The sequence below is a fragment of the Gorilla gorilla genome, chromosome 15, assembly GCF_029281585.2.
Source record: "Gorilla gorilla gorilla isolate KB3781 chromosome 15, NHGRI_mGorGor1-v2.1_pri, whole genome shotgun sequence".
NCBI classification, from domain to species: domain Eukaryota; kingdom Metazoa; phylum Chordata; class Mammalia; order Primates; family Hominidae; genus Gorilla; species Gorilla gorilla.
The window spans coordinates 27,145,573-27,158,719 of NC_073239.2; positions in this window are offsets into that span (position 1 = coordinate 27,145,573).

The window sequence follows — 13,147 nt, forward strand, 5'->3', positions numbered from 1 at the left end:
ACATAAATGACTGGAGTTATTATTCTCCTTTTAAAACATAACTTCCAAGAAATAGTCCAGTGATTAACATTGACCCTTCCCACATTTTCAAGATTTAGCATGGTATTTTCTTCACTTATGAAATAACTTGCACACACAAGATGTATTATTGGCGAGGTAAGCTGGTTACTGGTGAAGTGATAGAACGTCAGCTATCAGCAGGGTTGCCATTGGTTACACTCATGACCCGTTTGAAATAATTAGATGTAAAAGACTAGAACAAGTTTATGCTCACAATCCTGGAATTACAGTCATTTAGATTATGGCATGACGTAAAGAAATGTAGAGTCTTTCTACTTAGGTATTATATTTCAAGGTTTGTTTCAGTGTGTATGAAATGAGCATGGACTAAATATTCTTTGCACATCAGAAGTGCCGTTTGTTATTTCTTTACAGTAATCTGGGTCCTGTGTAATGCTAGGTAGATACACATTCAATCAGATGTAAAAAAAAATCCTTCAAAATATACATTTGCAGAGAATGAGCATGTAAAGTAAGAGTGTGAAGTCTTATCAATTGTCTCCTCTGCCCTTTTTGCCATTAAGGCAAGTTTATTTCTAGTTTAACCAGAATGACGGAAGTCAGCTTTGGTATGTTTGTGTGGTGTTAGTGGTCACATAATAGACCTGTCGTATGGCACATCTGAGTGCCAATCCTGTTTTGCAAACATCTATTGTAGTTGTAGTTTTTTTCTTTTCTTTTTTTTTTTTTCTTAGAGGAAATTACCTGGGTCCTGGTTAGACATCTCCGGTTATTTTAAAACATGATGGATTAGCAGAGAGGAGAGAATTAAAATACTTTTTTGTTTTCTCTGACAAACTTTATGTCCATTTCTCTTAGGGAGGAAGCATTGCTACTGGTCTGTATCAGATTGGTAGGACTTTGAAACACCTTCAAGGTTCACAGAGGTTAGTGAATGGGGCACTGAGGAATAAGAAACATGCACCCTTCCCACCTCTTTTCTTCTCTGATCTCTTCTCTCCTCCCCTCCCTTCCTCTTCTGTTTCCCTTTTCTTTCCTTGTTTTTCTCCTCTCTCTCTCTCTCATCCACTCCTTTCTCCTCCCCCTTCCCTCTTCTCTTTTATTCCTTTCTTTTCCCTATGCCCCACTTTCTACTCACCCCCACCTTTGTACATTTACTAAACTGGTTTAGGGCTTTCCTTGGGGCTAGATTATTCCTCTTCCTTTTTCTCCTTTTCACATTAGTGTACTAGTCACTGCTTTGAGTTCTTAGAACATTGGGCAGAATGGTCCTGCCAAGATTCAGGTGGGGAATAGATGAAGCTGGTTGGAAGGTAGATAGCTCTTCTCACATATATTCCAACAGATTTTCCAGAGTTCCATACACTGGAGAATTGGGTGCTGGTTCAACTATCATAACAGTGGTCCTTTCGCTACCATTTTGAATTTGTTTTTTGCCTATTGTGCCTACACTATGAGGACAAGTAATTTGTAGTGTAAGATTCTAGCATTCCTGAACATAATCCCACAAAATTCCTGCAAAATCGTACCTAGTTCTCAACAGTGGGATAATTCCACTTGGTTCCAAGAATCCCAGAGGGAGAATGGGAGCAGGGCAGGCTGGAGGTGTTAAAATAATTTCCCTGGCTGGGAGGTGGCTCACGCCTGTAATCCCAACACTTTGGGAGGCCGAGGCGGGTGGATCACCTGAGGTCAGGAGTTCCAGACGAGCCTGGCCAAAATGACAAAACCTTGTCTCTACTAAATATACAAAAATTAGCTGGGCATGGTGGTGCACGCCTGTAATCCCAGCTATTTCGGAGGCTGAGGCAGGAGAATCGCTTGAACTCAGGACAGAGAGGTTGCAGTGAGCCGAGAGTATGCCACTGCACTCCAGCCTGGGTGACTGAGACTCCGTCTCAAGAAAAAAAAAAAAAAAAAAAAAAGAATTTCCCTGTATTCTGATTCCATATTAGCCTTCAAACATATACTTAGTGTCTCTGCCTTGTGGGGAAAGCCCAGGTGGAGACTGAGAACAGACTTGTCATGGCACCTCCTGCTCTTATTTTGTTATCTTGAGAATGCCATTCCTCCCACCAAGGAGAAGTGTGATTGCTTGCATATGCCATCTGCTTACAAACCCCTGTGAGCTGAAATTCTCCCCCAAAAGGTTTATGTAAGCCCCCTGTGAACTGAAACTACTATGTTTTGCTCAGCTCAAATAAACATTGAAAAAGTATCTAAGCATTTGAACTTATAATAACATATTTATCCCAACACATGAGGCTACTCATCATTGGTGTATGTGTAATATATAATTGCAGCATGCAGAAAACAAACAGCTCTCGATCAGAGAAGTCTCTGGATCCCACGGGGCACTAATCATCTACCAAAAATAGAGATGGTTGGGGAAAATAACTTATAATTGCATTGGCAATCCACTATTAAAGTATAATTTCATGTTGTTTTCATTTCCAGCAAATAAATAATATAACAACCAACTTGAAAAAATTGCTCATTGCACTTAGTTGCAGACTAAAACATGAAATCTAAAAATTGAGTATGTATACACATTTGACTAAGTGTGCATTTTAAAATTCGAGGAAAAATATGCACATGCACATCTATACATATATGTATAAGAACTTATGTCCTTAATTTATAAGTAAAAATTGACTTATACTCCTTATAAAATTTAAATTATGCTTTTTAAAATAGAAATTCATTCATTTGACTTATAAATAAAATTATGACTATATACTATATATAATTTTCTTTAATGGCCTAAAAATATTTATATTTTAAAGATCTATTTTTGTTATTTGTTCTCAAGATGGAGGAATTACATGTCAACTGTATTTGCATATATGAAGCATAGAATTGTAGGTCAGCCAGCAAACTGAGACTGAAATTACATAATACTAAGTGAACCTGGCATTATTTGAACTGAATAATTTATGTTAATGAAAATTATATAGGCTTAATCAAAGAAGAATAAAAAATGATATTATAAGGCAGAGAAAATAAAAGGAGCTTAAGATAAGGGGTGACCAAATGCCCAGCTGTGAATGCTTTGTCCTTGTTTCCTCTTGTTGCTATTTCACTAAAATGTGTTTATGACGTGAGTCAAGACTATACTATGATAGGGAATTGATCTCTCATCTCTAAAATATTATCCATGTAAATTTCATTTAAAGCTGTCTACCTCATGGCTAGTTGTAAAGATGAACAAAAAATATGAAGTAAGACTGTTTTATAACCACAATAGAATAAAAGGCATCATGCAAAGTTAAAGTAGTAGCTACAGTAATAAATAATTAGAAATAAAATCTTATTTCCCACCTTGTTAAAAGGAGACAAGAGGGCCCTCCAATGATGTTCGTGGAATAAGAGTTTGAATCTAGACATAGCCAGCAACAAATTTCCGCACTCCAGTATGTCACTGCAGAGGTTTATTGTGCCTTTTGGTGCCAGGACACACTAAATTAAAGGAGTCCTTACCTTTAAAATGTATAAGGCAGACTTTCTAGTCGCTGAGATGAACTATCAAGAAAACACATTCTGCTGAAGCATCCAGCTGCAGCAGGGCGTTAAATCCAGTTGACCCATAGGTTAAGGGAAAGATGCAACGATGACTCCAAGAGTTTTCTATCAATAAAAAAGCAACATTTTTGGGCATAAGTTGCACAGTATATTGAATTGATACACTAGTCAAAAGAAAAATAGACTCCCTAGAGTGTTGCCTTTTGAATTTATAGTTAGCTTGTCAACTGGCAGCAGCAGTAGGTTTTATTGATGAGCTGAGCAGGACTTCCAATGGCTGCTACCTTTGGAAGGTGGGTTACTAAAATAAACATTGCTTTATGGGTGACAATAAATTAGTTAGTCTATAGTTAAATATGGAAAATACAGAGGAAACCCCACAGAAGTTCAACAGGGATAGAGAAAAATTTAAGGCAGCTACTTGTGTGGGTTTTATATAACATGTAACCTTTTAAAATAAAGTGATCTGCATTGGCTCATGTAGACTGTGGGAAGACTTGGCGAGGAACACTTTTGGGTATATTCAAGGCTGTATAAATGACTCCCAATGTGTCATCTGAAAGCTGTTAGGATTGAAAAAGGCACTGGAACCAATTCTTTCTTTTGTCTCCAGGAGGATTCGAACAGCCCACTCTCCTGGACTCAGAGAGAAATCTTTTTCACACCTCTCCCAAAGACACTGGTGCCGGAAGCATGCGCTGGGCCATATGTAAGAAGCAGCTACTGCAAAGGCAGCTTTGCCAGTGTATTCCCACTGGCCCTTAAAGGGCAGGGGAAATGTCACCCTTATACCTGCTCACACTTTGCAGATTCTCCTGTTTATCATGCCACACTTGGGTACCATATTCACAGAGGTTAAGGAAGTTTTATGAAGCAAAACCTCATTGCTACATAGGGAATGCTGTCCCTGAATTTGAATTTCTAAATACAGGATCTTAAATGGGATAAGATTACTCTAAAGCTCAAATGAAATAATACAAATATTTCAAAACTTGTAAAGTGCTAAATATAAGCTATTATGTAGCTGATATAACAACTCAGTTTTGAGAAGAAATTAAAGCCACACTGCATTGTAAAAGGAGTCCTATATCTAACCACTAAAAGTCTGCATACTCTAGCTTTATATTATCACCAGCCATTCCCGTCATGTAAGAGTCATCAGATTCCAAGACACTGGACTGGTTTTGTGGCCCTTCAAGGACATACAGATTTATAGAATTCTTACATTTCTTACTTTATATGCCAGCTTGGGGGCTGTATCCCCAGACCGCCAAATTTCACGTAAACCAAAAATATCTAATATGTGAGCCACACGTAGGCAGCCAGATTTGAACTGCACTGCTCTGAGAAGAGGGTTGCAAAAAAGGAGCAAGGGACTATTGGAAAAAACAGGTCCCAAGCCATTAAGTACTTTGAAGAACTATTTCAGAAAATAAAGAAAACAAGCAAATTCAACCCAGAGACTGGTACTTGGGTATTTGTGCTCCTAGCAGCTCACCCCACTAAGAAGGTGAACAGCTGCATTCCCACCTGCAGGAAACACTGGGTGGTCTTGAAGCTAGCCTTGTATAGAGCGCTTCACAACAATTAGCTTGGAGGTAACAAAAGTCTGAAGAGATTGGTATTTCATCAATTTTATATGAATAGTCCCATATCAGATGTTACAGGAAATGTAGAAATGTATATATTTCTAGTTTCTTTCTTTAAATGTCAGAGTTTCGTGTTACTTTATAATTTCTTTCCCATTAAGTATACTATAATGCAATTTAGAAAAAAAATTTAAAAACTAAAAGCCAATGCATTGTAAAGGCCTTTGATACATATGAATTTGCTTTTCAGAAAAGTTATATTTTGACCAACTCAGTTTACGATTCATGCTTTTCAATATTGAATATTAGACTTAAAAATGGAAATTTAACAGGTAAAAAATGCTACCTAAATATTTGTTTGTATTTATTTTATTAATGAGTTAAAGATTTTTATGTGTTTACTATTAATTCATGTTTATTTGCTTATGTATTTGAACTAATTTAAGACTCAGTGAAAAAAATCTGTAATTCTCAGGCTCAGTGACAAGTTGTTGTCAGTAAACTATTATTTAGTCCAAACTATTAAAATTAAATTTCACTTATTATCAACAGTAGTGTATAGTATTTATTGAACGCTAACGATGTGGCATACACTCTGGGAAAGACTTTCATATATCACCTTAATTCTCTCCAGTCACTGGCCTACTTCTCAGCTCCTCTCGACAGTAAAGCTTATCAGAACTCCATACTCACTGCCTCCAGTTTGTTACTGCTGCATTTTGCCGTAACCCAAATGAATACAGATTCTGTCTGCCATTTCATTCAGCCGTAGGGACATAATCTCCTGATCAGCAAATTGAAAAATCACTGTATATTTTTAATATTTCTCCACCCCTCAACAGGCATTCACAAAGTTGAACAGTTGTGAAAAAGGACTTAAAAGGCTGCGCTGCTCTCTTGTCTTCTATGACTGCAATTTCCTGGTTTACCTGCTCCCTTCCTGGTGGCTTTTCCACTGTATTTTCCTGGGCTGCACCTCATCCTGTCATGCAGTCAAGCTGGGAATCCCAGAGATCAGTCTTGGATCCTCTTCTTGCCTTCTACATCTTCCTTCCAGGGGAATTCTCATCATAGAATGCAAGCCCTATAAGGGCAAGAATTTTTAGCTGTATTTTTTTTTTGCAGTGTTGTATTCCTAGCACCTAGAACAGTACATGGTTCATATTAGGTGCTCAATAAATATTTGTTGAACAAATGAATGAGTGACTCCAGCCTCAAAGTATATGTATCATCTATATACTGATGGCTTCTTTTTATTTTTTTTTGAGATGGAGTCTTGTTCTGTCACCCAGGCTGGAGTGCAGTGGTGCGTCGGCTCACTGCAACCTCCATCTCCAGGGTTTAAGCCTCAGCCTCCCGAGTAGCTGGGACTACAAGTGCGCACCATCACGGCCGGTTAATTTTTGTATTTTTAGTAGAGATGGGGTTTCATTGTATTGGCCAGGCTGATTCGAACTCTTGACCTCATGATCTGCTCACCTCGGCCTCCCAAAATGCTGGGATTACAGGCTTGAGCCACCTCTCTCAGCCATGTTAATGGCTTTCAAATGATAATCAGTTGCTTGACTTCTTCAGCTGTGAACTCTAGACCTGTGTTTCTGTTCACCTATCACACCTCCACAGGGATGGGTAAAAAGTGTCTCCAGCTTATCATGTCTGAAGCACAACTGTAAATAACTCTTACTTTTTTGTGTTCTAGTCTTTCTCACCATATGACATAGTTACTCAAGTGAAAAACCTAGGATTTTGCCTTCATTTCCTAGCTCCCCAATTTAGTCCATTGGAAAGTCCCTTTAGTACTATTCCCAATATACCTCAAATCTTTTCACATTTCAACATCTTGGCTGCTACCACCTTTGGTGAAGCCACCCTCATCTCTCATCTGGACTAAAACAGAGTCCTCCCTCCCCATTCTCACACTTATCTCTTCACCCTAATCCACATGGGATCCTGAAGGGACATCATCTCACTACCCTGCTTAGTATTTTCCAATGGCTGTTTGCTCCTCTGAGAATACAATCTAAGTATCTTACCAAGACCTGTAAGATTTGAATCATCTTTAGTATCAATTCAGAATGTGAACTGTATAACAGAGTATGTCAATGTCTACAAGACTGGAACTTGTTTTTGTTTGTTTGTTTGTTTGTTTTGAGACGGAGTCTCACTCTATCACCCAGGCTGGAGTGCAGTCGCACAATCTTGGCTCACTGCAACCTCTTGTCTCCCAGGTTCAAGCGATCCTCCTGCCTCAGCTTCCTGAGTAGCTGGGATTACAGGAGCCGCCACCATGCCCAGCTAATTTTTTTATTTTTAGTAGAGACGGGGTTCTACCATGTTGGTCAGGCTGGTCTTAAACTCCGACCTCAAGTGATCTGCCTGCCTCAGCCTCCCAAAGTACTGGGATTACAGGCGTGAGTCACCACGCCAGGCCACATTTGTTATTTTTTAAATGAAATGAAATGAAATGAAAAATTTTTGATATTGAGTCTCACTCTATCACCCAGGCTGGAGTGCAATGCATGATTTTGGCTCTCTGCAACCTCTGCCTCCCAAGTTCAAGCGATTCTTCTGCCTCGGCATCCCAAGTAGCTGGGATTACAGGTGCCCACCACCATGCCCAGCTAATTTTTGTATTTTCAGTAGAGATGGGGTTTCACCATGTTGGCCAGGCTGGTCTCGAACTTCTGGGCTCAAGTGATCTGCTGGCCTTGGCCTCCCAAAGTGCTTGGCATGAGCCACCGTGCCTGCAGAAAGTTTGTTATATTTTCAAGTGGAAGGTGGCAATCTCTCTCCAGAATAGCCAATGACTAACTAACCAGATTAATTAGTTTCAGATTTTATTTCCTGAAAGCTAGTGTTTTATGAGGAGAAGGATGTGGGCAGAGAGCACTACACTGCTATTAGGACAGGTACTGAGTAATACTTATTGTAAATGAATATGTCAGTACTGTAGTACTTAAAGCAAATGCTTGAAGAAAATATTGCATTTAATACTGGAATACTTAGGAAAACTGCAGCATCAGAAATGACCACAGGCTGTTGCTACTTATCCACAATTTGGGGATTAGGTAGCACTTCTTATTATATGATAATTCTTTAAGATTGTCATTTAATTGGAGTGTATTGATTAGTTTATTACACATATGTATATAATTATGCATATTTAATGTATGCATAAACATACATTTCTCAACTTTGTCCTATTTTGTGAGTTTTTTTATTGGTTTATTTGTGAAAATAATGAAATCTCCTTATTTTAACGTGCAAGTACTCTAGGAGAAAATAGTGTAGAATACATGATTTTTACTTTTTTCATTGTTGGTAGACTATTTAAAAATATAGTTTAGTTCTAGATCCCTGAGGAATCGCCACACTGACTTCCACAATGGTTGAACTAGTTTACAGTCCCACCAACAGTGTAAAAGTGTTCCTATTTCTCCACATCCATGGATGAAATTGGAAACCATCATTCTCAGTAAACTATCGCAAGAACAAAAAACCAAACACCGCATATTCTCAATCATAGGTGGGAATTGAACAATGAGATCACATGGACACAGGAAGGTGAATATCACACTCTGGGGACTGTTGTGGGGTGGGGGGAGGGATAGCACTGGGAGATATACCTAATGCTAGATGACGAGTTAGTGGGTGCAGCGTACCAGCATGGCACATGTATACATATGTAACTATCCTGCACAATGTGCACATGTACCCTAAAACTTAAAGTATAATAAAAAAAAAATAAATAAATAAAAAAATATATATATAGTTTAATATTTTCTCCTAAATATTCACAATTTGACATGTATTTTATATACTCTTAACTCACTGAAGAAAATATAGGTATATTATTTTCAAAGGTGTATATATTCACATCGATATGTATCCCTCCAGTATATTTTTAAGACAGCTCCAATTAGGAAGTTTTAGTTCTACTTCTTACTGTTACTTTGTTTTTAAATGATATACACTTATTCACATTGAAATTGTCAATCTCTTCAAACATTTTTAGCTTATTGTCTCTGGATTTTACATTTTAATATATTTGTAAAAAATAACTAAAGATTTAAAGAAATTAATCAATTCATTAATCAAGCCTGTCCACTTCACATTTTGTAGAGATAAATTAGCACACTATTTCAGAACTCAGTATCATCTGTTTTTAAATCTCTAATATTAATATTAAAAATAAACATTTTTGTGTTTGATATTTTTTTCCAGCTCTACGCAGATATTTAAATGGTTTTAAATACAAACTTTCTATTTGCTTTTAATTTGAATGTCTTTTAAAATCAATTCCTTAACTTTCTCTCATGTCTGACAATCTTTTAGACTTTTGAAATCTTTGATTAGGAAGTGTATGTTAAAATAGTCTGTCATTAATTCCACATCAACTTATTGGTTTTTATCTTCCACCAACACTAAAAAAAATAAAGGAAATTAAAACTTTACAATTTAAAAAATAGGACATCTAACTCCAATGTACACCCTACATTTTTATTTTTTATTTATTTTTATTATTATTATTTTTTTTAGAGTCTCACACTGCTACCAGGGCTGGAGTGCAATGGCGCGATCTCAGCTCACTGCAACCTCCGCCTCCTGGGTTCAAGCAATTCTCCTGCCTCAGCCTCCTGAATAGCTGGGATTACAGGTGCCCGCCACCGCGTCTGGCTAATTTTTTGTATTTTTTTCTTTTTTTCTTTTTTTTTTTTTGTAGATATGGGATTTCACTATGTTGGTTAGGCTGTCTTGAACTCCTGACCTCGTGATCTGCCCGCCTCGGCCTCCCAAAGTGCTGGGATTACAGGGATTACAGATGTGAGCCACTGTGCCCGGCCCGTACAACCTAAATGCCCAAAGCATATTTGACTCTTAGGAAGACTCAAGCTCCATATTAAATGCAATAGAATCTAACTGAGGGTTCTGTAGAGGGCTGATAGGTGGCAGGTTGTGAATGCCATGGCTTTACTGCACTGGCATGAAGTAAAACATTATAAAAAAATCTATTGTTGATATGAGTTTTAAAATTGTAATCAAGTTACCTCCCCTTCTGACCATTTTATACTTAGTTAACAAATATAAATAATATATTAAATATAATAATAGTGATAAATGCAAAAAAAAAAAACCATAGCCTTTAACTGGGTGTACTTTACTGGCTTAACACTGCCTAGGAATTTTTCTGTTTTTCCTAACACACACACTTTTTCCAGCTTTATTGAGGCACAACTGACAAATAAAAATTATATATATTTGGCCAGGTTCGGTATCTCAAGCCTGTAATCCCAGCACTTTGGGAGGCCGAGGTGGGCAGATCACAAGGTCAGGAGTTCAAGACCAGCCTGATCAACATGGTGAAACCCCGTATCTACTAAAAATACAAAAATTAGCGGGCATGGTGGTGCGTGCCTGTAATCCTAGCTACTTAGGAGGCTGAGGCAGGAGAGTCGCTGGAAGCCAGGAGGTGGAGGTTGCAGTGAGCCGAGACCGCACCACTGCACTCCAGCCTGGGCGATAGAGAGACTCCTTCTCAAAAAACAAACAAACAAACAAACCCCAAATATATATATATATATATATATATATATATATATATATATATATGCACACACACACATAAGGTGAACATGATGTTTTGGTATACAGTATGTGTATGTTGTGAAATGATTACTATAATCAAACAAATTAACCTATCACCTTACATAGTTGCTTTTTAGTGTGATGAGAATACTTTAGAGCTACTCTCAGGAAATTTCAAGAATTTTTTAATTACTGTACTAAATTGGCTTTCCCTCAAAATTTGAAGAAAACTTTATGAATATTTTTAGCAAACACAAAAGCAAAATGTATTATAGAAAAATAACTGTATTTTCACTATCAAGGTTTATAATGATTTTTTAACTCATAGGAAGAGTAATTATGGAAGAAGTAGATTTAAAAATTATTTTTTGGCCAGGCGAGGTGGCTTATGCCTGTAATCCCAGCATTTTGGGAGGCCGAGGCGAGTGGATCACGAGGTCAAGAGATTGAGATCATCTTGGCCAAGCTGGTGAAACCCAGTCTCTACTAAAAATAAAAATGTTAGCGGGGCTTGGTGGTGTGTGCCTGGTCCCAGCTACTTGGGAGGCTGAGGCAGGAGAATCGTTTGAACCTGGGAGGCGGAGGTTGTGGTGAGCCAAGATCCCGCCACTGCACTCTAGCCTGGCTACAGAGCGAGACTCCATTTCAAAAAAATGTATTTTTTTATGATAATGAACAATTATTTTTACTTTATAAAGGCTATATAAAAGAGTCAAAGACAGCCGGACGCGGTGGCTCAAGCCTGTAATCCCAGCACTTTGGGAGGCCGAGGCGGGTGGATCACCTGAGGTCGGGAGTCGGAGACCAGCCTGACCAACATGGAGAAACCCCATCTCTACTGAAAATACAAAATTAGCCAGACGTGGTGGTGCATGCCTGTAATCCCAGCTACTCGGGAGGCTGAGGCAGAAGAATCACTTGAACCCAAGAGGCGGAAGTTACGGTGAGCCGAGATCGCGTCGTTGCACTCCAGCCTGGGCAACAAGAGCGAAACTCCGTCTAAAAAAAAAAAAAAAGTCAAAGACACAAAAATTACTAGTATTTGCTTAAATTGAAAGGGTTGGGTGATTAATAAAGTACAGAGTTTATGAAGAAGAATAAAAAATTTTGGAGAAGAAATTATGGAAATAAATATTTGATTGCTTGTCCTTAATTTTCAAAATTTTGATTTAGGTCTATTTTAAATTAGAAAATAGAAAGATCTAAATATAGACATGGAGACAGAGACCTAGATGCTTGAATTTTAAGTTATGACTGATGTTGACATAGAGTAAAACTTTATTGATTTAAATTTCTCTTAATCTTTCTCTTAAGAGGAATATTGCTCTTTCTTTGTTATCAGAACATTCTAGAGAGGTGATGGATGAGTGCTTGTTGTGTGTTAGGACTCATTATTAGCGGTATCTTTTCATAAACATGTGTTTCATTTTGTTTTACCAAATCCAAATCCTTCTGTCAGTAGTACCAGCTATCGGTAAAGTGAGACAAATATGTTATTCAGCCCTAGACTCTGGAAGTTAAGTAATTAATTTTTAAGATGATTGATCATTACAGAATCTAAATTTTTGCCCAAATTATGTTTTTATGAAGGTTTTCTCAAAATAAATGTTCTAGGATAAACCTCATAGGAAAGACAAAACTCATGCAAAAGTTATTTTTTCTATATTGGATATAAAACAATAATTTAAAAATTATGCAATTTGGTAGAATAATTTTTCTGATAACATTATTAGACAAAATATTTTCAATATTGATAATGTCTCACAATAAGTGTTTCTGAAAAGTTATAAAATCTATATAGAAGTATCACAATAGCTCATTGAGTTATGAAGTACTAATACAATTTTTGATATCAAATTCTACTTTTTAAATTACTGACTTTTTCAAAACTTTCCTGATTTCCAGGTCACATCTTCCATTTTCTGTCTATTTGAATTTCTAAGGTTTAATTTATGCCAAGCACTAAGTACTTTGCATGTATTAACCAATTTATAGTTCTGATACTCTGTAAGTTACGTGGTGGTGCATGCCTGTAATCCCCTTTTTATCCTTATCATCCCCTTTTACAGATAAGGATGTTGAAAACAGGTGAATAACTTGCCACGTTTGGGAACCCAGGCAGCCTGGTTCCAGCACTGACATTCTTAATTGCTATCCCTTACAACTGCTAGCATCATATTTTCTAGTTTAAAGACGAGGCCAGGCTCATCGCTTATATTAAGGAATGGAGAATTTTATGGCATAATCCACTCAGCAAGTCCTTCTGTCAGTAGTCTTAATAAATAACAGTTATTAGTATTTACTAAAGTGCCACTGTGTATGAGTCTTAGAGCCAAGTCCTGGAAGAATGCAAAGATAGACTATCCTTAAAGAAATCTAGACACTTGAAGAGAAGAGAGATGTGCTCACCAATAGAGATATGAGCAAAA